Source organism: Cygnus atratus, chromosome 13 (genome assembly GCF_013377495.2).
Source record: "Cygnus atratus isolate AKBS03 ecotype Queensland, Australia chromosome 13, CAtr_DNAZoo_HiC_assembly, whole genome shotgun sequence".
NCBI lineage: Eukaryota > Metazoa > Chordata > Aves > Anseriformes > Anatidae > Cygnus > Cygnus atratus.
In genome coordinates this window covers 3,236,022-3,263,623 of record NC_066374.1, presented here as the reverse complement: position 1 = coordinate 3,263,623, position 27,602 = coordinate 3,236,022, and the positions used below count along the sequence as shown (strand labels likewise).

The window sequence follows — 27,602 nt, the reverse complement described above, 5'->3', positions numbered from 1 at the left end:
TGGTTCAATTCAGTTCAAGTTCAGAGCAAAATCTCGTGCTGGGCCTTTATCCCAGTCAGCTCTTCACCCGTGTGTATCTGGGGAATACTGTTTGCAGATAGGTCTTGAATAGCTTTCTTAGGTTAGTCACGTTATTTCCAAGTCTGCAGCATTCAGACATGACTGGTTCCAATTAAAACTCACAAAGAGCATCCTGTTTGCAGAGACACTGGGGTTCATTTTCAAAGCCTCAGAGATACTATTGCAGCTTGTGATGCAGCAAAACTGTTTCTAAGATCCCTTGACTGGAAGGAGCCATGCCAATATTCAGGCAGTAGCTTTGCAAATGTAACTTGAAGACGCAATGCTCTTTTTTTCCCTAGAGCTCTTTGTTTATAAATATACTTCCTGCAAAAAGCTATTTTATTACTTAGCTGTATGGGCCAAAGTCTGCTCCCAGCAATAGGCATCCGTTTCCCAGAAATCAATGGTGTTGTAACCGAGAAGGATTCTTTCTAGGTATTGAGTACCAAGATACTCTGTTAAATATTAGCTGAACGTATTTACACAGTACTTTCCAGCGCAGTTGCTGGAGGCTTGTATCTGTTTTTCTCCATCCACGTGTTCATTTGCAGCCCTTTTAAAGCTCATTTGGAAGCGCAGCTGGTGAGCTGCACAGAACAGATGCAGTCAGAGTTTCACTACTGCCATGTGAGAGGCTTGCTGCCTTCTCCACAAAACGTGGGTACGGTAAAGTATCGTCCTGATGTGTTTCTGACAAGGGCCACCATGTTCAGCATCAGACAAGGCAGGGCCCCTGGCCAGGGCCTACCACACGCATGTGCCATGGGACAGCAGCTCCTCGCCTCTGTTTACTGCCCTGAAAAACAGCAGCATTCACACAAACTATGGGGGGAATTACAGCCCTAGAAACCCTAAAAGAAATGCCTCACTTCCATACTGCTTTTCACAGGACTGTCTCAAAGCACAATACAACAATTTGCCAACTAGGCCTCTGCGCTCCCCTCACAGGCGGGTAAACAAGCTCTGGGCTGAGCAAATTATTCAAACACAGTAATTTCTTTGATTAATGTACTCTCTGTTTCTGTTTGCAAACACCCTGTAAGCAGCTTATGATTTCCTCCAGTATATTCAGAAGTTATTCTCTGAAACTTGCGACAAGTGACTTCTGGCCTCCGAACAGGCCTTCATAAGCAGCTCGCTGTATGCAGGTGGTATTTTGAATTCGGGTCGTATCCAATCAAAACTACCCTGGTCACAGGGACTTGTAACTGCTTCTTTTCTGAGATGGGATAAACACAAGGCTGAGAATCAAGTTTCTGTTATGAATTGCAGCATTAAGAGTTTTACTAAGTGACTCACTAATACTGGTTTAAAAGTCCCTCTTGACAGTTCATTTGCAGGAATAATGTCAAATAAATGAACAAAAGGATGTGAATGCAGTAACAGTCAGTTTAATGGTCTTATTTTACTAAACATTTCTTCAGATTTGAATTATTCTGTCCTTTGTCTGGACCCCAAGAGTCCCCCAGTTAAGTTGCTAAATGCCGGAAGCAGACTGAAGCAGTGGAGTCTGTCAAAACTGATCAAAGTAACCTGCAAACACTTTGCTTTCTGCTTAATTCTCATTTCACAGAATTTTTCAATAGACAGCCTTCCAGGATCTCGTCTCTCCAAACCCTTAGCCCACCTAACTGTACTTCTTTCAACAATTCTGTTGGTCCTTTCTTCACAAACTGCCAACGCAACAAGATGCAGCACTTGGCAAAATGCACCTTGCTTGTCTCATGATGTCCCTTCACCCGACCCGCTCTAGGCACCGCTTCCCTCGTGGCAGAAGCTTGCTGCTGCTCTGCAGACTCCTAGCACCCAGTCCCACTAAAAAAGCCGCATGCAAAAAGCAAAGTACAGGCTTTTTTCCATCATGAAAGCCAGGGATGTTCAAAGTTTGGCATAAGTTTACAGGCTGTGCTTATGCAGCACTTGAGCGTACGAGGTAACAACAACAAGGGCACCGAGGCTTCCATGGAGCAGCGAAAAAACAGGGAGAGCAAACTCTGCAGCCTGCCGGGACGGGGCTGAGGCCCGACCTTTTTGCTTTGTGCGTGTTTTAATCATGTCAAAACAGAAGAGATCCGCTTAACCCACGCTCACACAGGGGTCCTGGCCATTCACTAAACCGCGTGAGCTTTGGGATGGTTCCATGACCTGGGAGGGGAAGGAGTGAAGGCACAGAAGCCGCCTTCCACACTGAAACCGGATCCGGGCATTCGCTAATTAAGCCTCGCAGCAACCCAGGGAGTGAGGCAGTACACTCCAGCGGGTGAAGTGAGTGCAGCAGGGCACAAGATGATGGATGGAGAAATGGCCGCAGGGCCACCTACAGCACACACCCACTGTATACGGCTTTTAAAATGGTAAGAAACGTACTCTGAGGTAACTCTTAGGATCAGAGAAGTAACTTAGCTTCCCGTGACAAAGGAAAGGGCTGTGGGTGGTGCATGCCAGCAGACCGGGGCTCTGGGACTCCTCTGCCACCCAGCGAGAGCCAGCGGGGAGCTCCCAGCCTGCGGGCTGCCTCTTTTAAAAGCATTGGTAAACATTTCCCTGAGGCTGATGAGATACAAGGAAGAAAACCAGAAAAGGCATTCAGATGTGAGGAAAACCCAAAATTCTTACCACTCCGCCCCTTTTGCTTTCTATTTACACAGCTGAAGGGCTCCGCAAAGCAGAAGAGGATGTCTCCGTGCCAATCGTGCCTATCAAATATCCCCTGTTCCACCAGCTCGCACCCCTCGTCCTTGCCTACACACGAAAGCTTCTGTGCAAAAATGAAGTGCAGATTTAAATCGCTGTAAATACACTGAAGTAATTGTCCATATGGACTTCATTATTCTTACTTCAGAGCTCATGTCTCAGATTCACTTCTGCTCACTAAGAGGAGTCAAAATTAAACCAAGAAAGGCTACTTACTGGGGACGGCTACGTCACACCAGCAGTAAAAACCCCATCACTTGGATTAAAATAGCCATGACAACGATTTGAGTTTGCAACTTCAAGTCTGTCCTGAAGCACTGCCTAGGACTACAGCTACAAGAAGCCAGCCCCTCCGTAAGCCATGCAGGAAGAAATGCTCACAAGCAGTCTGCTTGCCGTGACTTCGGCATGTGAGCGTGGCAACGATCCTGCCCAGGCCCCTTCCTTCTTGCATCCCCAAAGTGCTTCCAACTCACGCTTTCTCACTGACATCTGGGAAAGCTGGGAGGCTTTGGAGCAGCATCTCTGCAGTGGCTTAACCAAAGGGCTGTGACGACGCTGGGGAAAGGCAAAGGCTCACACCAATCCTCAGAACCCAGAGCCGGGCTTCTTCCCCGCTCCAAGTCAGAGCACCCCGCACCCTGACACGTGAAACATTCATCACCCCTCCCTTGTCCTCTCTGGTGAAGGCGTGATAAAAGTAAGGCACCAGGCTGGCACGCATGCTTCACCTATACCTGAAAATGTCCCAGGAGAAACCATGCTGTGGTGTTGCATTAGTGCAAATGTCTCTTACTTTCCACATCATGCGTGTCTTCTCCTCCGCAAAACTCCCTTACAGCAACATACCTGGAACCACGTAAGGAGACATGAGCACTCTATACTGCTAGGAAGTCCCTGCCTGCCTCTTGACACAGCTTCAAGACATGCAGGTTGAATTGCCAGTTCTTCCACCGGCCTTGGACAGCTTGCAAGCATCTTTCCCATACTCTTCTATACTCTTCTCCCTTTTATCCTCTCTTCCTCATTTCTTGTGCCTCTCTAGTGTGCATGCACTTGGGGCTTGTGTCCAACTCACAGGCACAACACCATGTAGCACCTGTGGGGAAGGCTGACAGCACCATGAGCTACCAGCAAGGGGCCTTGAATTGGGCCACTCTCCAGCACAGCTTTGAACCCCAGCTACACTTGAGCTAAAAGAAAAGTCACCGATCTGGGCAGAGAACACAACAGTAACCGTGTTTTGGCAAGTTTAAGCTTGCTCCCACCACTGTTCTCTCTCTCGCCATTAAAACTATAGCCATGGAAGCCTCTCCTTGCTTGGACTTCCATAATAAGAGTTCAATGTATATATAAAGTCCCTGACTTTGTACTTTATGGGCACCCTAAATTCCTACTGAACTCCAGCCAGTGCATTAAGACTGCCTTTAATAAGCCAGTTGGCATCTTGCCTGTGATGGCTTTCATTTTGTTTACGTAAAAAAAAAAAAAAAAAAAAAGAAAAAGCATCAAACAAGGTTTGGAAGACGAAAGAGAGGGGGAAAAAGGAGAAAAAAGGACCAATTTCCCTGTTCCTCATATTCTCTGTGGGGCTGGTGCTTTCTCTGCCCTTCCACAGTTTACTCTCTGCTTGCCATACTCACAGAAGATGTGCCACGACAAACACGAGCAGGACAGACATGGTGCTGAAGCACTGCCCATGACCCACTAAACACGCACAAACCAAAGCAGCAGCCACTGCGGGACCGTGGGAGAGCTGAGGGAGCAGGAATATAATGCCAGTAAGTGTAGGCGAGAGCCATTTGCCCTTTTCCAGCACCTGCCAGTCACCTTTCAGCTCATTTTGCCTCTGCAATCCCTGGTTTGTGAGCTGAGGAACTCGTCGTAGTAAACAACGCTATTTAAACCCATGTGATAGGGTAGGAGAATGAAGCAGACACCTAAAAGACTCACCCAAGGCCAGCCCAGGACTGCCAGCCAGAGCTGGGAAGTGAACCCCACTCCGAGAAGGAACAATACAGGACAGGGAGTGCATCGCCAGCTCTGCTCCTGGGGCTGAAGACAAAGACCCCCTAATCAGGGGAGCATGGGACAAACTTCCAGGTGTCCGAATGCCAGAAGCGGAGACTGACACCGCCACCACAAGAAGACCTGCCACACCAGCCTGTCCCAAGACTGCACTGTGTCATGTTTGGAAGGACACAGCTCCTGCCTGCAGGTAAGGAGTGACCAAAGCCCGGCTGTCACACGCCTTTCACCCAGGAGGTGGATGCGCTCCAGATTCTGCATCGTCTCTTTAGGGCACTAAGGCAGGAAGGCGTTCACATCCCCGTTTGCTTCCCCAGGGACAACGTTTTGCCTTTTATTCTTCGCCAGGCCTTTTATTTACAGCTGACTAGCTTCATATATCTAATATTCGCCTGCTACGTTAGTGATCTTATCGCGTGTAATGGCATAACTACCTCGGGGGTATTGTGGGTCTGCGGCAGGCGGAGGGGGAACGGAGCGGCTGCTGTGTGTGCTTGGTTCCACGTGCCTGCTAGACCCCAGCTTCAGAGCACAAGGATGGGAAGACCACGAGAGGAAACTCACAAATGCTGTTCTTAAATAGGTCAGGGGAGAAATGAAACCGACACGCACAAAACAAGATCCACATGCTGAATCTGCTGTTTTCTCGGCTACCCCGACGGACCAGTGTTTTTATCTTGTTATAACAGGGGTTCAGCAATTAGCATGTCATTGCTCCAAACACAACGAAAATCCTCTGCCCCAGAGTAGCGCTCTGTTCCCACTTCTTGTCTGACTCCGCATCACAACAGGAAGGCAGTTCTCTGTCCTCTGACCACCTACACGAAAATAAAGGGGTTCAGGAACCACTCACAGTTCCTCTGCGCTCGTCCGGAGCCTCTTGCCTACAGCCAGCACCCCATGGCCGAGAACACAGGGCCTGGCATAGGATGAAACAACCTCCCCAGAAGGTGGTGGGATCCAGCAGTAAGGGCATCCCAGCCTCGGTCACCGGATGGGAGAGTGCCTGAGCCAGCAGGGACCATTTTAGTTCTGGAAACGTGTCCGTGCTATAAATCGTAGCTGGAGCAGCCAGTAGGTATTTCACACGTCTGTGTTTCATTCCTGTTTCCTGCAACTTTCCAGCAGCACAAACCACGCAGCCGCTCTGTACAGCCCAAGAAGCCTTGTCTGAAGAACCTGGGAGCGCCCTTACAAGTCGCTGATGCAAAAGGACACGGGAATCTTCTGATAGGAGCAGACAAGCACCAAGCTACGTCTGTTCACAACACATCAGTGTACCGCTGTCTCTCAGGCTCTCTGCGCAGAGGGTGCAGAACCACCAGTACCTGCTCCTTTGGAAGGGAAGCACCTCCACTGCTCAGTACGTGTTTCTTGAGCAGCCAGAGGTCCTCACGCAAATCCCTGCAAAAGTACAAACTCCCAGAGCAGCAGCTGACACTGATGCAATCCTCCGTCAGGTCAAAGAAAGCAGCAAAAATAAGAAACCATCAAAAAGTATAGAAACAAGTAAACAAACACATAAAAGCGAGGGAAGAAGAGGAAAGAGGACAACAGGACCCAAAATAGATTCCATCCTTAGACACCCCCTACTTTCCATTTACAACAACTTCAGGCCTTAAAAGTAAATTTAAGTAAATTAACGCAGAATTTTATTAGGTATGAAATGAATATAGAATAAACGTATAGTTTATAGCTGCTTGGAGGGCCACTGCCAGCTCACGGGGTTCCTGGTACCAGGCTACAAGATGCACATATCCGCAGCCCCCGTCCACCCCAGGTGCCATCCCAGACACGCGGCAGCCGCCACTAATGTAGACGGGAGATGGTGTCTGTGTCTCCAGATCTACCAGACTTTAAAGAACCTAATAAAGAGTCAATATAGTTTCAGAAATATGACAGCTCCTCACGTTGTTGGCTGGCACATACTACATGCAACACAACAACCTGGATAGCAAGTGAGGAAGAGAAAGAGAGTAAGTCCACAAAATATCACCTAGGTACAGAAAAAATAGGAAGTGCAGAGGCAAGGGGGGAGCATCAAACCTCTGGAAATTCTGGGCTGATGAGGAGAAAAGGTAAACAGAAGCACAAATGAAGCCTGTACACTGATCTGTTCTTGAGGAGGAAAAGAAAAGGAAAATGGAGGTGAAAGTGGCAGAAAACTATGAGAAATGAGCAAGACGCTGTTGCCAGGGACAGTGTCTAAAAAAAACCCAACAAACCCAAGAACAGCTGATATATTGTTTGATCTCAGACAAAATGAACCTGTCTGAAGGCACTATTGTCTGGGCAAAATCACGAAGCAGAGAAAAGAGTAAATGCTTTGGTTACAGAGCTGTGCACCACAGGGTCCAGGTGTGACCCTAGAGGTACTCGAGGTCCCCCAGAGAAACACACACCAGCCTCAGACACCCAGGTCTTACCAGGGGGTGCTGTGAGGCTCCAGCTCCAGGGAAATGCCTCCAAACATCACGGCCACCGAAGCAGCCGCTCAGCATGGAGGAGAGCGATGGCATTTGGAGGGAGCGAGAGCGTGGTTAGAGGAACCCAGGGAGCATGGAGACAGAACGCCCGATGATGCAGCTTCCACAGGAAGTAAATAACGAGGTGAGTGCAGTGACTGAGGATGCTCCTGTGCAAAGCAGGATCTCTGCAGCACGGCCTCGGCAGACAAACAGGCTGGCAATAGCCAGGCACTGCAGGAGGAGCTGCCAGCCTTCCTACGGCCACGTTCGCTGCTGTGCCATCACATCAAAGGGCAATTTGATTCCAGCTGGATTGCAGAGCCAGCTGCGGTGCTAAGAGGCGATCTTAGAGTAGAGAAATGCCACCAAATGCTGGAAATGCAGAATAAAAATTGCTGAGGTCAGTGGGCAAACAGAAGCTGTTGATTAAAAAAAAAAACAACTCATGAAACCCGAGATGTTATCACTTTATGCTGACAGGAGCTGACATACAGAGCCATGCACTGCTTGGCAGCAGGGCCATGCAAATATGAAGCCATGAACGTACTTGACGACGAAGTATTATCACTGACATCAAAATTTATACCCCTGTGAGGCCGTAGAAGACAAAGGGCTTTGATTAAGAAACTGGAACAGCCAAAAGGAAACCACAGAACACACTAAAAGTAAAACCACACTAACTCACAGGTCGCAAAGGCTAGCTGTGATCTACGAATCGCCATCGACTGAGCCTGTCCCTAGTGAGGTTACATCCTGGCCCTGCGTCCACCCTGAGGCTGGTTAAAGAAATCTGTAGAGCAAAGGAGCCGGCGAGGCCCTACAGCCTCCATGCCACCCGTCTGAGGCACAGGAACACCTGAGGCAGTGCTAAGGGACCCAGAACAGCCATCTGAGGGTCCTCAGCAGCACAGGGTCACCCCGTGGGTCCCACCCCACAGGAAGGGCTGCCCATCAGCCTGCTGTACCAGCAGCATTTTGTCACCTCCTCCCCGACCTGCAGCCTTCGGCAGATGCCTGCTTTTCCCTGAGGTATCCAAATCCTATAGGGCAGCCAAGAACCACGCCAAGACGCGACCCTAAGAGCAGCAGCTATGGGGAGCAGGGACCCAGCCCGGTTACCAGCTGGTGCCTACCAGGTCACAAAGGACACTTACCTGCTCAGACAGAAAAGGAGCCACCAGCAATGCTCCCTGCAATGGGACATTTCCATCCCCACCTTGCCAGCCACCAGCGCTGTCTGGGTCACACGCCAGGAGAAAGGACCAGGAAAATAACCCCGCCGAGAGCACCCGAGGGATGACTGCCCGTGTTTGTCAGAGAGCATCAGCATACGGCACTTCCCGCTTGGTCACTGCTGGCAGCAAGCAAGGCCTTGACAGAAGGCAACGTGCACGTCTCGGTGGAAGAGAAGACAGCAGACTAACCCACCAAATTGCTACCTAGCCCTAATGGGAGACTCCAGGCGATTTCAGAGTGCCGCAGGCAGTAATGCAACTCCACGCCAAGCCAGAGGATAAGAAGAAACCACTGCCTTCCCTTTGCAAGGCTCCGTGTCACGATAGCCCAGTGATGTCCTCAGAGCTTATGCTGATAGCATGCATTTCTGCCAGCCCTTCTCATCAGTGTGCCACGGCCCCAGGTCACACAAGTTGCAGCAACAAACAAGATTTGCTCACGTCCCGATCTGTGCTAGCCCAGCTCAGCAGGTCAGAGACCTGCCTCACCCCAGGGCAGCACACAGACCTGGGCTAGGAGAAACAACATGGAAAACTAGCCAAAGATGTACTGTAGCGAGTGTTCAGGGTAGTTTCAACCCCCCATTGTGGTGGATTTCAGAGGGAAGCCTAAGAGCAGCCTCTATGAAAAAGCCATCCCGTTTGTTTAGTCTCCACACCTGGAAGAAAGCATTCTCCCACTTTTAAGAGTTGAAGGTTCTTCTGCAAAATTAATCATTCCTTGCATCTCAAACAGCTCGTTTGGCATCAGAAACAAAATAAGGCAATAAAACCTTGGTGTACCAGAAAAGAGCAAATATTTACCTTGCATTAAGCAAAATTCTCCCAAGGTACAGGCACAACCGTAAACAGGAGGCAATGCTAGGAAGAAAAGAGATGGTAGAAGCTGTTTGCAACTACACACCTCAAAGCCAGAAGGGATATGAAACTGGATCTCCTCTCTTCAGGAGTAAAGAAAATTGTCACAAAGAACCACAAATTATTTATTAAAAGGAGTATGATACCATGGGAAAACAAAACAAAACCTAAAATAATCTAAATGCAGACACTTCTATCAGGAGAAACCAGATAACAGCACAGGGAAGACAGCTCTTTCCTCTATTATCGTTTAATTCAATTCTGCTTATCAGCATCAGCGTTACGGCTAAAAGTGCAAGGACCTCAACACATTCAAAGCCTTATTCAATCCCCAGAGAAGTCACGGAATAGACTCCAGCAATGCAGCATCAGGTTTCTCCGGGCCCTTCCAGCCCGAGGAGCTCAACACTCCTTTAACAACTAACTGAATTCCACTTCCTTGCCTTTGTGAGCAAAACGTCCTGGCTGCCCGCCCCTCCGACTCAGTCCCGCTCGTGCAAAGGACCAAATCGTCCTCCTGCTCCTGCTGAAGCCAAGCTCCAAGGCTCAGCACGCTGAGAGCAGGCTGCCTGCCACGCCGGGGCCAAACGCCAAGGTGCCAGCTAGTAAGTGCACGAGCCCTGCGCACAAGGGAAGCGTGAAGGCGAAGCCCGGGCCCCCGGCGGGCAGCTGGGGGTACCTTCAGTGCGTGCCACGCACACCAAGTCCTGCTGCACTGGTGGGGCACGCTTCCGGAGCAATCAGTGCGTCCTTGTTAGACAAATCACACGTTGGCCTGCAGAGCCAGGACCAGGATCCTGGGTTTTCAGCTGCCAAAAGCCGAGTCTCAGCCTCTTGGCCTAGAGGAGAAAAAGGACAGAAGGCTGCAGAGCACGCCACGCAGCCTGTCCTCTGCGACCAGACACCGCTCGGCTGCAGCAAGGGAAGCTGAGCAGAGCTTACCTGAGCTGGCCAGAACGCAGGCACCACTCTGCAAGGAGCTTGTAAATTAGGAAATCAATGCACAGATTAAATTACTAGTCCAAATTGTCCTAATAAATTTATGGACGTAATACCAAGATAAACAAACGCATGCCACCACCTGTCCCTGACGTCCAGCCCAGGAGCCCAGCTCCTCTTGCTGTCTAGCACTCACCACCAGCAGCTGTGAGCTCTCCAGCCCAGAAACACAACCTGAGCTCCCAGGCTCTGTCCCCTGTACACGCAATACCTAGTATTTCAAATCTATAGTCTGGATTCAATCCACAGAGCATCTCCTGCACTCCGGAGAAGAGCAATCACTGCCAGTTGAAGACAGTGACAACAAGATCTTTTGCCCTGGTGTTTCTGCACTCGTTAGCTACCCACCAACCACAGCAGCCCAGGCCAGATAAAGATCTACGGAAAATGAGCGTTATCATCCCTCTTTCCCTGAACAATCAAGTCGGTTTGCAGCACTACGTCCTACCTGCCAGACGTTTGTGCTGTCCTTATAAAGGTGCGCACTCTCTGCTGTGTTTACCTCGGTATTTCGGTGTTCAGCACCCTGTCCCTCTCTGCAGAGGCAGGTCTACCTGTACACAGCACTTAGTGAACCTGCCTTTGCTACAGGCACTGACCACATCCCTCTGTCTTTGCAGCCTCCCCTTCAGCTGTATCGATACTTTCAAAAAACTGATTCGTCCTGCTGTTGGTGTCCCCATCGTTTCTGTTCCTCTCCAGGGGAGCTGAGGGCCTTTAGAAACGTGTGTTTCAGCATCCACATGGGATCCAAAATGAAAAGGGCTCTCCCCACCCTGTCTCCCTGCAGAGAAGTGCCAGGAACCTGATGTTCTCTGCTCTGTAACCAACTTACTGTGGGAACTCTGGCCAGTTGCATAATTACGACCTGCCTCAATTCCCTCCCTGCTCAGTGGCTGCAATTACACTGTAAGGAATCCCCAGCCTCCTGGGACCCGTGCTGTACTCAGGGCTCTGCCTCCCCGCAGACACATGGCAATCCAGGGGACACAGGCCACGCTCCTGGGACAGCCCAGGTCTCTGACTGGACCTGGCCATGAATTTTTCAGCGAGTTACATGTCAGCAGCTTGCACGAGAATCTTTTCACGGGAACGTGCCACTGTTCAGGAAGGCTTCATCAGAAGGTGCCGCCTCTGGAATGGAGGAATTGGCATTTCCCGTCCCTTAGGTAGCAGCTGGCCATCTCCCAGGGACCCCGAGCAGGTTATTAATTAGCTAATGGCTGGGGAGGGCTTGGAAGAGGTAGAAGGTGAGCTGTGGCCGTTATTTCCTATTATTATTGTGGCTCTCTGACAAACGTGCCCCAGGCAATTTGGATCTGCCCTTCTCATGAATCTGTGACGCTGGACTGAACACCAAGCAGTACTTCCAAGCACAGCATGCGAGCTGTAGCAAGTCAGCAACCATCCTGGTCTAGGAGCTTCTCAGATGGCTCTGGGGAGGGAGGGCACAAGGCCCCATGCTCTCAACGTGCACACAGCCGCATGACACTCTGCAAAAGCCCTTCTGCCAAATGCAGAAACGGGGGGCTTCTTCCCCCCCCGAGAGCTGGCAGGAGGGAAGACGTGCCTGTTCTACACCTCCTGCATCTGGTCACTTGGCCCCAAGTGCCACTGAAGGGATTCGGGCTAGCTGTGACAAAGGCTGGGCACACGTTCGTGCAGCTTGGCCCTAGGCACGGTAGCTCCCACCAGCGAGGAGGAGACCACCAGGACTGGGATCTACTCACCCACCTTCCTTCCTGCCTTCTCATCCAGACTGAGGCCGCTGAAGACACTGGCCAGACTCTCCTTAGAAAACATTTTATTATGATTTAAGCTTTGATGCCGACACATTTAAAGCAGGCCCAACTCTTCTAGCAGTCAGCAGTACTTAATTTGACAACCCGGCTGCACAAAATGGACTGAAGCAAAGTCTGGAATTTGCTCGAGCGCCCTGACACCCAGTCATCCACACCACTGGAGCAGGTGATTTACAACTGCATCAGTTAAGCCACCACCACTTTTCTGACAAGCCCAGAACTTCCTCCTCCCAGGCTGACAGGATGAATTGCCTTCATTTCGTTGCAAGTCAAAGGACCAAAGTCTATTCTGCAGCCAAAGCTGCGCCTGCAGTTCTTAAAGACAAACCCAAGCTGGCTCCTCCGGGCAGCTGGCACGGGATGCGGCCCCCTCCCTGGCTCCCTCTCCTCCTGCTGCAGTGACAGCTCCGTCCCCAAAAGAGACAACCGCAGTTGTTCTGGTGCCCCAGGATCTCCACACCTCGACTCTTTACCTACCAATGCCCGGGGAAAAAATCCCCTTTGGAAACTTGTTGGCAACAGCTGCCCAAAATCCAATTTGTGCGCGTGTGAGCATTGTGTGTGCGCACAGCAGAAATGACCGTGTATTATCCGGCTATCTCACTAATACCCTTTCTACCAAATTCTGTGGATATAGTGTAACGGGGTATTAAAATGACTTGGCTGGATTATCAGCGCAGGCGGCGTGCAACACCTCCCTTTCTAGGTGTGCAATCGCTTGCAATTTCAGATAATGCACCACGCTTTGCAGAATACACACGTGTGCTGCAGAACATCAAGGGACAGAGAGGCAATAAATTCTCCTCTCTACCCTTCCTTCTAAGAGAGAAATGACTTGGCAAGTTGAGTGATAAAGAACCAATAAAACATGTCATTAAGCTGCAACTAATACTGGTGGAGAATGGATAAGGGCCTGCTGATTAGAAATACTATCAAGTAGGAATGCTATCAAGGAAAATCTAAGATGTGGCATTAAAGCATGCATTGAAAACAGAACTTGTGCTTCTTAGAGAAATCCCCAGCTCTATTTCAAGTCACTCTCTCTTCATGTTTTACTTGGCACTTGCACTTTTCACCATAAAAATTCCTTTCTCTGTCAAGGATTTCATGTAATAAACAACCACCACCTGACAATGGAACAGAGAGCCTCTGAGTTCTCTTTGGCAAAGCAAAGCTCATCCCAATCTTCCTTCAGAAAGAAATGCCCACCTGACCTGAGAACACTACCAAACCTCACCGCACAGCCTGCTCGCTCCTCATGCGAGGCCTCCAGCTGAAGCCACACCATTCCTGCATTTACTCCCCAGACACCCTTCAGACAAATTCCTGGTGCTCAATATCTTACCCCTAAGCTTCTTGCCGACCACAGCCATCACTTGATTCATTTGCTTTCAAAGAATATGATGGGATTCAGTAACACAGCAGAGAAATTACTGCCTGCTTCAGGAGCATACAGAAGGCAGTGCTCAGCTCCGAGAACCCAGCTCAGGTCGCACATGCCTCGACATCCAAACTCAACCGCCCAACATGAGTTACTCAGACTTATCCAGCACACATTCCTGCACATTACCTTCTGGGCCTGGTCAAAGCTAACATCTTCAATACCAAGAACCCACCTCTACGAGTGAGACAGGTGCAGGAGCTTCTGCAGCCCATTTGAGTCCTGGACTCTCCCCAGAGATGCCCACAGTGGGGGTTAAATGGTGGTTCTGGTATGTGCAATGGAAAAATCCAGTTGTTGAAGGACCTGGGTCTGCAATCCCTGAAGTAGGAAACAGGATTCATATCATACAGCACTCATCTCTGATGACTTGTGAGCTGGAGAGAGAAGTTTCTCTGCCCCTTCACCTTTTACTAGTTCCACTGGTTTCTACAGAACAAAAGTATGAGGAAGACAAGCAGCAGCCCAGTTCTAACCTCTCCTGTCTTCTGATCCCATGCAGTACCTATGTGTGTCAGTACGCGACTGGCCAACCAGGCAGACGCCGTGCCAGCTTTCTGGGCTTGCGCTGTTCCCAGCTCAGCAAAATCTCACCCCTGTTGACAGCTGGGGCCTTTATCAGAAGAAGAGTTTTCAGTGTTACTGATGGATCTCAGCCATGCTTACCCAGGTAGATCGTTCACTCTTTCAGGATTTATACCAGCACTAACGTGACTTTGGCTGCTACAAACTGTAAAAGAGTGCCTCGATCCGATTCAGGGCATTATATTAAAGTGCAACATAGGATCCTAGTCTGTAGATTGTATAAAGGGAGATGAATCACTTACACTTCCTGAGCCTTTGCAGAAGGTTTGGTTTGCCCTCCAAGAACCAAGCTTCCATTCTTCTAAAGGCCGCTCGGATGGCAGAACTGGGCATTCTCCTCCTCGCCTACAAGGAAACACCTCCAGGGCAGGAGCCCTTTCCTGGATGACCGGCCAACGCCTGCAGCCACCTGCAAAATGCCTACCTCAGGAGCTCTGCATGGAAAGGAAAGGTTGTGAGAGGGAGAACAACTTGAAAGGGAGCCACAGAAAGGACGAATGTGCACTGGGAAACATCAGAAAGCTCGAGACCACGTTCCTATTGTGAATGCTATTTAGGTATCACATCGAGATGGGAATTGATGCAGGTATTAAACATAGCTATTTTATAAACCTCAATTCTGTAAATTAAATGAAAACTTGGGGCCAGACCACATAACTGGAGGCAGGATTTGGCCAAAGGCCATTCTTTTTCATAAGGACTGCCCTCTGAGATGGCAGCTGTGTCACGAAAAGCCCCAGTGAGATAGCTAATGCAGACTAAGAGAGCAGCAGTGACAGGTTATTTTTTGCTGGAAGTAATCTCATCACCGAGCTCTGACACGGGTTTGAAAATCCATTCAGATCCCAGAAGCCTGACTGCAAAACAATTCAACCCGTGGGAAGAAACACATCCCCTGCATGTAGACCTCACCTGGGATGCTGTATAGAGTTTGCTTTGTTTTGTTGTGCTGAAGGGGTGCAGGGGGAGATGCCAAGTTTCAAGCACTGCCCAAACCGAAGCAAGGGCATCATTTGTTGCTGACTACTTTGCAGTTAAACAGCTTTAATCAGGCGAGTCCCTGGAGTTGAGGGCTATTGACTTCCTGGAGTGACAGCACAGGAACCCAACGTGACCATGATTCAGGCTCTCCTTTTGCCTGAGCGTTGAGGCACGGATGTTAAGGCAGAAATGCAGCTCAGCAGGCTGCAGGATGCTGGGTACCAGAAACTCTGCTCACTGCGGTCTCAGGCAAAGCACGGGAAGGGAGAGCCCAGAGGGACAGCCTCTAAGATGTGGTTCCAGCACCCACAGCTGGCCTAAATTTCACTCCCCACCAGGAAACAGCTCCTTTCTCACAGCTGGCTGCTGCTAGCGAGTGCTGCCACCCACCCCAGAGCAGCAAAGGGGCATGCAATATTAATAGCATCCATGAGAAAATTATGAGCCCACATCAAAGCACTGGAAGTTGTTTTTATGACGTTCGGTTTTAAATCTAAGTGCAAAGGGAAAGGTATTACACTCGGCTGTGCATGTTTAGAGGACTTCTTTTAAGCTGTGATTCTGCAGTTTGCAAACACAGGCAGGTCCAGGACGACCCTTTAAGGGCAGGGGAAAGCTGCTTTCAGCTGGAACTCAGCAAATCACAAGTTGCACTAAGAAACCAAAATCAATGCTACTCTGAAATGTAGCCTGTTAGGAACATCCAAGCTATCATAACTGATGGCTGGGAATTCGTGCTGGGACCGGGTTTTATCTACAACACGGTCAGCCCTTGCAATCCAGGCCCAACAATTCTGCCAGAATTAAGCAGAAGCAAACCAGTAAGGCAAAGGAAGCAGTACGAGCTCATTCGCTGGGATCTTTCTAATAACAGGCAGTGACAGAAGAACGCAATGAATTAATCTCATTTGGAAATTTCCCCTCCTCCATTAAAATGTTCAGACGCTGGACAAAACTCTACAGAGCGTGGTTCACCAACAGAGGCGGCACAGCTGAAACGTGGACAAAGATGGTGTCAGCGATGCACTCTGTGGGAAGACTCCTGGATTTTGGGACACAATAAGCTGGGGACGACTGCAAGGCACAAAATGTTACCGGGAGGATACGGCAGCTGTTACTGGTGTCTCTAGTGCCTGGAACAGGGACTGCTTGGATACTGCTGAGTCTCCACAGACGGGCACAGCCCCATCCAAGCTCCTCTGCTTGCACTACAAACTGGACACACGTTTGTTTTGATGGCCGTAAAGGCATGTGAGTGCAGAACTGTACCCACAGAAATGTGCCCTGCATGGTGTCTGGCATAGTCTTGTCCTGCCGACAGCTAAGGGAGCCCACTTCCAGCTTTAGGACGTGCTCTACCACAGCAATGCTCCGAACTGCTAAAAAGTACTGCATTACAGCAACCAACCATCAATCAAGTCTTCATGATTCCAGATGCATTACTTCGATAGCTCCATCGCTGTAGCATCCACCCACAGTGAGGACCTGACATCTTTTCAAGCCGTTTGCGGAGACCCTATAACCTGATCACTCAACTTACTTGTTCGTCCTTATCTTCAAGAGATCTCGGAGCTGCACAGCAACTGAGAGGCTATTTCCTTGGAGCAGGTGAAAGATGTTATCAGCCACTAGTACGCCTGCTCTGCCTTCTCTGCTCAGGCAACCGGTTTCCTTTTGAACCAAGCCCTGCCTATCCTCTACCTGCTAGTTGGGAAAGCAGACAGGATCAGCGTCAGTCCCATCTTACGCACGCGCAGCCTCCCCGACTTGGCTGGCGCTCAGGGCAAACAGTTTGAAATTACATCACTGGCATCTTGATGCGGTTGAGATAGCACCACCTCAGGTTACACAGGAGCACAGGACTGGGAGAGACCCGCCAGGTCGCCGAGCACAGCCCCTGCCACCCAGGCAGCCGCACTACCTCATCCTAAACGAAGTGAAAATAGTTGTGAACCAGACCTCCTCGGGCACACCTCAGGCTGGCCACGAATGCTATATTGTGGTGTAAATTGACCCCAGAAAAAGCACACGGACACATCCAAGACAAATTAGAAACTGCGGGAAGCAGGGAGGCAACTCAGTCCGACGGGTCAGGCAGCAGGAGGGCCGGGTCCTGCTGCCAGCTCCCTGCTGCCCTGTCCCAGCCCCAGCGGCACGGCTCCACCTTGCAGGTCCCTCTGGGCTGAGACCAGGATAATGACACGGTCCTTCCTTTGCAGATGGCTTTTAGCTCGACAGACAAAAGGAAGGATGCAAGAACTTACTATTTTTATCCACTCAATCTCCTCGACAGGTTTTTAAAGCCCGTTTAAAAGCCCTCTTTTGCAATTCAGCCCGCAGATAATTTGCTACCTGCATCTCTGTAAAGTTTAACCTGTCAGAGCCTGGCAAAGGTGTAATTTCATCCCAGGCTCTTCTGACTTGAGACTCGGGAGCTTCACTTTGTGGATAAAGTATCAAAGCAATAGCTCTGCAAGACAACAGCCCTTCGCATCTCACAACGCATGCATTATTCTCTCTAAACATAGTTTAACAGGCCAGAATCAGAACTTGTGTTCTCCCCTCGTTTCTCCTCCCCCCATGCACACTTGAAGAGAGAACAAACACAGATAAGAGTAGGAGACGGAGACAGAGACACAGACAGAGAGGATGGTTTATCCCACAGGCAGAGGATTACTGCATCATGATGCAATGACCTTGTTCAGGAAAGGAAAAGGTTACTTACATGTAGAAATACCAGCTCCGTTCCAGAACAGGGTCAAACAATGTCCATTTAAAGGTATGCTGAAGAAAACATAAAACACTTGGCCAGTGAACTGGAGAGAGAAAGCAAACTTCAGCCCAACTGGTCTGGATATAACCTCTCTCCAGCTACACACAGAGCACTGACCCAAACAAGCAGGAGTGCTGTTGTGCAGGTAAGCACGCATGGGAAGGAGATGCCATTCTGCTTTCTGTGTGTTTCCATCTTTAAACATCCAGGAGTCCCCTCTGCTCCCTACAAAGGTGCAGGCAAAACTAGACATTTTTGTGTTTCATTTCTGGTGCAAAACACTGCGGAGACAACCCGATAGTTTGCCCCCAGGAAGACTGTACGTTTGCACTCTCTGGGAATGTTTTCTTCCCCCATAGACCAGCTGGGGGAAGGAAGGCCACATGCTGTCCGCACGAGGCAATCCCATGGAAGAATACCTCGAGGTCAGGCTCATTTTTTCTCTGTTTAGACAGCATTTAGCTCAGCAAAGCCCTGGCCATGAATAAAACTCCAAGGCTGACTAGTCACATGTATGACTACAGGATCCCCGAAGTAACTTGTTTATAATGTATTTTCAAATGCTACATGAAAATAATACCTGTGGTATTTACAAAATATTGTGAAGAACACAAACGTTTCACTGCTGGGCATTTATCCCTCACTGTTGTTATCCTGCTAAGGTGAAGCGTATGTTATTAAAGTCAATATTTACCAACAGATACTAGAGTCATGTAAGTAATACAGTCCTTCCATGTAAAACTATGCTTCCAACAGGAAATAAAAGGCATTTGGCAAGTCTTAGACTGCCAAGGACAACTGCTACATGTCCTGTTTCCAGGACAAGAAAGCCCTCCAGTTACCCCAGATCCTTCCAGCGGTGAATGCTGAGCTTGTCTGGTAAGTTTTCCGAGCCCACTGGAAATCCTACAGCAGACACAGAAAGCTCTGAGTCTGAATTGGCACCAGATGCTTTAGAAAACAAGTGAATTTCATTTTGCTACAGAAGTAGGAGAAGGCCAAAATGCTTTATTTGTCAGGACAGGAACAGTCACTCCTCTAAGAACATGAATGTTCTGCTGAAGTTATTACAAAACGAGACTCTTCCACGGAAATCCTGTGCCGAGCGCCAGCTTAGAGTGCCCTCTATGCCTGTATGCAACAAGAAATGTATTTTCTACAGCTGATAACAGCAATGACAGCCTTAAGACTCGAGCACGAGCACGATCTGTAGCAAATTCCAGCCTTTCAGGAAGAAGCCTACAATGGCTCCCCAGTAGCTCCAAGACTCTGTACAAAGGCCAACTCAGTATCAAGCAGCTACTGCAGTGTTCCCCCTCCATCAACCTAGGAAAAGTGTATTAGCCATACATCAAAACTGCATTGCAGCTAAAGCTGCCAATTACTTATGGCAAAACGGGAGGCTGATTCATTTGACTGTATGTGGGCCTTGGCTGGAGTTTTCCCAAAATGCTACAAGAGAAGAGACAAACCTCAGTGAGCCTCCCCCTCATTCCCACCCCTGCCTCCCCCCCAAATCACAGCCACTGTGCTCGCACAAATCGACATTTCCTGGAGGCTTCTTTCTCCAAACTACTCCTTTTCTAAATACAGACAAAACGCACAGCAACTCAAAACACATTTGCATATGAGATGTATGCATACAGGGACACCTCTCCCAGACACGTACAAGGGAAAGGCAATGCAAAGTGTCTAAAAAGCCTTTAAATCCCCAGTCCCGAGAGAGCCCCTACCTCTTCCATCATAGATCATGCTGCGCTACACGGCTGGCTGCATGACGTGCCGCGGCCACCTTACGGCACAGCTCGGCAACCAGCCGGCCGTGATGGCGGAGCGGGAGATGCCTTTGACTCTAAAGAATCACAGGCCATCAAATTTCTGCTGCGCACAAGCACGAGCACCTCCTGATTCCAGTTCCTTGTGTTTAACACCGGACACGTGACAAGGAGCAATTCCGCATCCCGCAGGCCTCTCCTTCAGGCACGCATTTCAGCCGGACCTTGCAGCCTCGGGGCGGTGGGCTCCGCTCTCGCTAGCGCTGCGAGATGGAAATGTCACGGCTCTGCTTTGGAAAAGGACAGAAGTTCCACTCCACCCTAAGTCGTCTGCATGAGGCGGTGTGGACCCACAGTTATTTAAGCACCCACAGGCCTAGGTCTGCAAGCTCCCCGTCGCGCCAACACACTGTTCCCCTCAGTTAGGTCAGGACACAAAACCCAAGTCACTTTTGCTTCTCACTGGTATCTTTTTTTTGCTCTGCCAGCTCCCTGCTGACAGCTGTGGCCATCTGACTTCACCCTTGGTGTTCCAGCCAGCTTGGGGAGCCATGGACCACCAGCGGCAAGGCCTGTACTCAGCAGCATGCCTGAGGCAGCCCTGTGAGCAGCCAGCCCCTGCCAAGCACTCCAGTGTTTTTCCCCCAGACCTGAATTCTAGCCATTCACTGGAAACCTTTAAAACATCTTTCATGGAAAACATGCTTTGGGATCCTCACTCTGCAAGTGCAGAGAAACGCCTGAGGCATGCACCCGCTGCTCGCTGCCCTCTTGCACCACCGTCTGGAGCACAGCGAGCGCGCTGGGAGGGAGCGTGGCCAGCTCCGACCACCCCTTCTGCAGCAAAGGAACCAGCACTCGGGGCATGGGCAGCTCCACAGATCTCCCCGTAAGGTCTCCCCAACCCTGCAGGGCAGATCTGAACATAAGTGCAAGGAGTCTTCTGCCTGATGAACCCACCAACCAAAGCCATGAGTCTAATGAGAGCTCATATGCCAAAGGCTACTAGAATATGCAAGGTCATTGTTTTCCCCTCTCCTTGCCCCAAATTAAGTCTTATGGTGTGTTGACTTTGGGATTATGTTCGCTAGATACTTCTGCACAGGATACACACATGGCTGTAACTCAATAACTAAGTTCTGCCCTGGTTCACAGGCAATTACGTTCAGGAGAAGCGCTCCAACAGCCATATTCCTCACACAGACAGAACGCTCTGCCATTCTGATGGAAAACAATGCAAACAGCATGAAACAACAAAAACACTCGAGGAACAGGTAACTAACCTCTTGCATAGCTGCGGGACTAAAGAGAGAAATACCACACCAAGACTTAGAACTGGAAACCACCTCATACCCCAGTTCCTACCACGTCATACCCCAATTCCTACCGCTTTCCCTCACTACGGGAAGAAGCCCCGCATTGACGCCAGCCATCCGCATTGCTCCACACACCAGAGGAGAGGAAAGGGCATGCCCCAAGGAGCAAGCTGCTCAAAAGCTGTTGCCAGCATTATGGATCATGGTTGTAGGAAGGAAATGACCCCTAATGAGATGCTTTGGAGACATTTGTCATTAGTGTCACTAGAGAGGAAGACTGCACTAGAGAGGAAGAATGCCCTGCATTCCCGTAGTGCAGGAAGAAGAAGGGAGACTGATAGAGCATGGAAGAGCACAGAGAGAAGGTGTGGGGCAGAAACGAAAGGAGACTGTTCCCTCAGATTGCTGCTCCAGAGACTTTCAAATTTTACCCCACCTCATTGTTTCACACACGCCACAAAATGCAAGCCAGGTGCTTTCTCAGCAATAAACTAAACAGGAAGCAAATTCTGGCTGCTGTAGTCTTTTTTTCTTGCTAGAAATCTCACCTCTTCCCAACTTGAGTTCCCAGAGCCTCTGCAACGAAAAGGGGAGAGCAACAGCACAGCATGGCTAACAGAGACCATATCAGGAGGAAATAAATAACCGGGATGCCAACCTGAGCTGGCTAGGCTGACTAAAAAGATCAAACGAGGGTGTAAGCAGCTATTTTCTGGAGCAGGCAGGCATCGTTTCAGTTGTTGAAATATTCATGCCCCAACAGGAGCTGTGGTATCAATGTCTACCCCTGATACAAACAAACCTGAGCTCAAAGCATGACAATCTGTGTTGAGCAGAGTGGAATCACAATTAAAGGCACTTTCCAGGCCTCCATTTCTGCAAACACACATTTGACAGCTTTTCTGGTGACACTACAAGTGCATCCCAAATCCAAGTCCATAATCTCTTGCCTGTGATGGTAGGAGACACTAAAACCAATGTTAGCAAGCACCCACGATTTCAGCTGTGCGACATCCATTCTTCCCTCCCAGGTTTACTGCACACCAGCAGCCCCATGTGGCATCTGGGGAGGAGCTGGGCGCACCTGATAAACACAAGCTGGCATCTGGGCACTGCAGGATGAATCAAAATTCTCTGCAGGGAAGCACTGGAAAATTTCTCATCTAGAGGATTTTCTCCCTCACAAGAGAGAATAAAGGAGGAGGAGAAAGAACAAGGAAAACACGAGGCCTTTCACACCCCTCGAGAGAAGTACTTTCCAGTGCCCTTCCCAACTAAAGCACAGGCACCGATTTATGCCTGCCAGCAGAGGACAGGGACTGGGGGCACGCAGCTGCTGTCCCTGCACCAGCACTGCCTGCCGAGCGCTCCCAGGTGACGTGACAGGAAGAGAAGGCGTTTCGGTACCCCCCATCACGTGCAGCCAGCCATGCGTGCACGCTGCAAAGCAACGGTGAGCCCGCTGAGGTGCCAGAGCGTTTTCAGCACCTTGGATTAGAAAGAAAATGAGAATGTCCGTGCTGGAGCCTGTGCGGTACTTCGGTGTTGAAATGGTGGGTGGATTCGGGCTCATGGGGTATCCAAGGCTGGACAGAAGTGACACTGCGATACGTTGTCTCATAGGAGAGCAAAACGCACGGGCAGCGAGCTGGATCAATGCACACCAATCACCAGCACATGCACATGGTATCCCTTTCTGAAGTCGATGGCTTTGCTTCCATGTCTCTGAGAAAGCACATTTTTGCTCTCAGGATTACGAAGAAGCACTTAAACTTCCCCCAAAACGTTCCGAACACAGTGGGGAAGATATAACGGGATCCAAATTGCCTTCATTTGTTTCTGATGGAGAGGAAAACGCACACAAGACCGGGGCAGAGGAGATGTATCCAACCTTAACTTTGCCATTTCCCCTCATCCCAAACCTTATGCAGGGATGCAGGGGAGCGTCCTGCACCAGCTCTGCTGCACGGAAAACTCCAGGGCAGAGCAGCACTTCGCTCTGGACCAGGCAAGAATCAGTTGTATCTGTCAATACGTCACTAGGTAAACAACTGATGATAAAAAATATCAGGAAATAAGTTAATTGAACATGTAACGATGCTATTTGACCCTTGCATTCCTGAGGCACAGTCATCACCACAGGTCATCAGAGCAAAGCAAACCCGCTGGTGGCACCTCCTCCCTGCCCAGGGTCTCCTGGGGCCGGGAGCTCCACTAGCTGGGGACGTGAGAGCTCACCACCAAGACCACGGTTGGTGGGACTGACCACAGGGATGCCGTGCAGCCCACCCATGGCATGGGGAGCCCACCTGGCACGTCCCACGCTGCCTGTGGAGGGCAGGGCCACCTTGCAGCCCATTCCCCGCCGAAGGACAGCCCCCAGGCCACCTCACGCCCGGGGTTCTGCCAGAGCGAACTTCCACCTGCCCAATGTACCATGCCACCTGGGAAGTCCCTTTGCTGCCCCCAGCAGAGCACACCCTACACTTGCTGTCAGCTGCACACGAGCCACAGCTGCTGATGTTCACCCTGTCACTGATTGCACCTGGAAAATATCTCCAAAACTCAAAGCACTGAGACAAAGCACTAACGAGCCACAGGCACTTCCTTATGTTGCTCGTATTTTTTCCAATATACAATTAGCCCCAGAAGCAGGAGACACACCAATGACAGTGGGTCTGAGACAAGTATCTCCACCTGCCCAGGCCTGAGGATGCCCACTGTGTAGCACAACAAGGAGCAGAAATTAGCACTCAAACCAGGTAGGCACAGACCGAAAGCCTTGTTAACACCTTAAAGTCACAGGGAGCCCACTCAAAGCAGGACTGGAAAGCAAATCTGGCAACGTGTCCCCCATAGGCAGCTCTGTGCAGCCATGGCTGAAACAAAGGAGCTGAAGGCAGATCTGAGAGGCCTCCAGCTTCCAGGCTGTGTTTGACCCCAGCTCACCATCAGCTCCAGGAATACTTGGATCCAGAGTCACCATTAAACCACTGAAGGAAAAAGAGGAAGCTTCTAGGCAGAGGAAACAGGACCTGCAATGGGACATCACCACAAAGCAGACAGGCCAGGAACCAGCTGGGGTGGGCAGTATGCTACAGGGCTGAACTGCTCTCACTTGTGCCTTGCTAAGAAATACGGGTGGGTAAAAGAAGAAGGCTTTGTACTAAGTTTTTTCTAGACTGTACAAGATAAAGTCTTCCACTACAGCCAACAGCGAAATGCTCACCAGCCTCAGCGGGACCAGGATTTCACCCAGCCTCACGGGGCTTGCTGGTGTCGAGGGCACAAAGGCCCTGCCAGCCACACTACGAGGCCCATGCTAAGGCCCCCAGGGGAGCGAGGCCGGAGCACGGTGCCCGGGACAGTCAGAGCAGCTTGCCCTGGGTGCTGCCTCCCACAGCACTGCTGCCACAGCTCGGCCTGAGCTGTTGCTGCGAGCGGTGGCCTACGAGCTGGGAAACTTAATCCTGTAACAGGAGCTCAGGGCTCGCAGGAGCTCCTGAGACTTACTTTTAGTTATCCGGAGCCACTCGGGGAAGAAACGCCATGCGCACAGGTCGGAGCGCAGAGCCCCAGCCGTGCAGCCAGCACCCCAACACCCACCGCGCCTCCGCCGCCTCCTCTGTCCGGTGCTGTGCCCGGGGAAGGCCGCGAGCATCCCTCTCCTTTGCCTGGCCTCGTGGCAACACACCCGGGCTCGAGGCAGGCTCCGTGCACAGACCAGGTCCCGGCAACCTCCGCTCCCTGGTCTCCACCAGCCATGCCCCCGGCCTGAAGCCACGACCGCCCCCAATTCCTGCTTGACTTGGCTTCACGCTCGTGCCGCCGGGCACCCGCTGCCCAAACACCTTCGAGGCTCCTCTGCGGCCACGCCAGGCTGGGGCCGAGGTGCTCGGAGACCTCCGCTCCCCGCTCCCGTCCTCCGCCCCACGGCGGCCTCCAAGGGGCTGCCTCCGGCCCCCTCCCCGGCACCCCACGGCCCCAGGAGAAGGTGGGTGGGTGGGAGGAGGAGGAGGAGGAGGAGGAGGAGGAGGACATCTGGCCTCGTCCTCCCCTCGGGCCTCAGCCTCTCCCCGGGGCAGGCCGGCAGCAGCAGGGCAGGGGCTGCAGCCTCCCCAGCCCCAGCCGAGCCGGGGGGAACAGCACGGGGGGAGCAACCGGGAGGCCTCCAGCAGAGGCAGCTGGGAGCCGCGATCGCTCCCCAGCCTCCTCCCAGGGCCGAGGCAGTGGGAGGACGGGTGATAAAAAATAGTAACGATAATAAAAAAGGGGTAAAAATTTTTAAAAAAGGCAATTATCTCCAGCGCAGACCTTCCCCCCCCAAGCACAGGTGTCACCGGGCCGGCCCTGCCCGCGGGGCGCCGCCGTTACCTGCTGCCGCCGCCGTCATGCTGCTGCTGGCGCTGCCGGCACTGCCGCTGCTGCTGCCGCCGCCGCCGCCCGGCCCGGCCCGGCCCGGCCCCGCCGCCGCCACCGCCCCCTCCCCTCCCGCCGCAGCCCATCTGCCGCGCGCCCGGCCCGGCCCCGCGCGCCGCCGCCGCCCGCCGCCCGCCAATCGCCGCCCCCCCAGCCCCTGGCGTCACCCGCCGCCCGCCGCGCCCATTGGCTGCCCCCGCGCGGCTGCGGCGGGCCCGCGGCGGCGCGGGGGGCGCGAGCTTGTGGTTCGGGGCGGCGGCGGCGGCGGGGAGCGGCGCGGGGGGGCGCGGCTGGAGGCGCCCCGAGGGGCTCGGCCCTGCGGAGGGGCTCCGCGGGGCGGCTCCCTCGGGGGGCGCTGCAAGAGGGGCGCCGTCCCGTGCCCCCGCTGCGCCCGGGCCGGGGTTAGGGCGCTCTGGGGAGCCGGGGAAACCTCGCTGCAGGGCTGAGCGCGGGGAGCTTCCTGGCAGTCGCGGGTGGTTCTGGACTCCGTGCCCCTGGAGGCCACGAAGCCCCCGAGCCCCCCAAGCACGAGGGAAGGCCGGAAGGGGAAGTGCCCACCCCGCAGGGCTCCCGTGCTCCTGGGGCGTGGGGCTGACCCCGGCGGAGGCTACGAGCACACCCATGCCGGAGCTGCGGGGCCGCATGGAGCCCGACCAGGCACAGACGGGGTGCCGGTGTTGTCCGCACGGGCTGCAGGAGAGCTGCTGACCCTGCTGCTGACCCCGCCTGGCTGTGCCCCTGCTCCCCAGGGAGCCCAGGGCCAACTCCTGCCTGCGGCCGTAGCCCCAGGACAAGACGGGGTCAGGCGGCCGCTGCAGAACCCGGAGAGGCAACTGCTAGCCCTGAGCACTGAGCGGTCTTCCCCTGGACTTTGTTCCTTCTCGCCAAGATGCTTGAGGACATTAGAAGCCAAAAGCCGCGTAACCCCACCTTTCAGCTCTAATCAAACAGACCCTCCCCAAGTGACTCGCAGTGCCTCAAGCTCCCGGGGCTCTTCCCTGCCCAAAAGGGCTGTGCCAGGCTGAAAGTCTCCAGCAGAGAGGTCAAGCACCAGCGTTTTCGGGAACTGAACAAACACTTAGCTAGGGCAGCCTGGAAATAAGAAAAAAGCAAAGTCTTCCTTGAGGAATTAAGGGAAGTTCTGCAGCCCGACACCTGCAGGGTGCCTTGCAGGACGTAACCCCAACAGGGTGTGGTTCCAGGGGTGGCTCGGGTACACCCTAGTGAAGGCACGCGGACATCGAACAAACGGTGCCCGTGGGTGCATCCTCCATCCACTACAGAACCAGTTCTGGAGCATTTATCACACCTCACTGGCAGACACCCCATGAGCGAGCAACACACCTGACCGCTAACTGGGTGGCAGCACCGGTCCCATTAAACTCCCGTACATAGCAGCAGCCCCCCAGAGCTCATCCTGCAGATAAAACCAACTCCAGCACCCGACTCCCAGCCGCTGGAAGCAGCTCCCGGCTCCGCAGCACGGCACGCTGCGGGCTCCAGCCGAGGCACGTGTGCTCCCGCCCGCCCTGCGGCGGGGCTGAGCATCCCGCAGCGGGACTTGGAGCACCGCGGCAGGGCCGGCTCAGCTGCACCGGGGCTGATCAGGGGCAGGAGGGCCGCTGGAAGCTAACAATTAAATTTGGGGGCCTGCTGGGCCCATGATGTCATGGTTTCCCAGCGCCCGCCGATTGGCTGCGGGTGAGCATCTGCTGGGAGCCAGGGCTGGTTCCTCGCCTGAGGTTCAGACCTCTCCCAGCGGCTCTGAATGCGCCTGGTTGTCGTGACAACCTGGATGGTGGCAGCTCCTGATAACCACGTAATGAGGTTGTCACAAAAAGGAGCCCCTCCACCGGAGAGCTGTAGGGATCATTAACGCTTCCGAGGGAGCGCATGAGCAGGAGAGGTAAGGGGACCATCTGGCGACGCCGGAGCGCGTCAACAGCCTCCCTTGGCAAGGAGCTCCGTGAGACGGGAACCACCTACCGGCACCTAGCAATGGGAACCGGCCCGGCCGCCTGCCAGCAGCCAGGGGTCCCCAGCTGCTCAGCCGCGGGATCTGGTGCCTGTGAGAGCCAGGCAGAGATGGAGCAGTATCGGGCCCCCGAGCGGTGAAGGTGCCCGGGGTGGCGACGCAGCCTGGGGCAGGTGGCACGGGATCTAGC

At 52.2% G+C, this 27,602-nt stretch overlaps 1 protein-coding gene across 7 annotated transcripts in view; it reads right to left on the bottom strand.

Annotated features, from left to right (window-relative positions):
* The window catches only part of PAK3 (p21 (RAC1) activated kinase 3), a 179,753-nt gene that overhangs the window by 46,896 nt on the left and 105,255 nt on the right, over positions 1 to 27,602 (bottom strand). Inside the window, exon 1 of one of the 7 annotated variants that reach the window (XM_035541872.2) lies at positions 25,393 to 25,493. The exons of 5 other annotated variants lie outside the window; for them this stretch is intronic. The gene's annotated coding sequence lies outside the window, so the exon portion shown is untranslated. Of the gene's footprint in view, positions 1 to 14,415; positions 14,526 to 25,392; positions 25,494 to 27,602 lie in introns of those variants that run through there. One more of the 7 variants, XM_035541875.2, reaches the window with a different exon arrangement.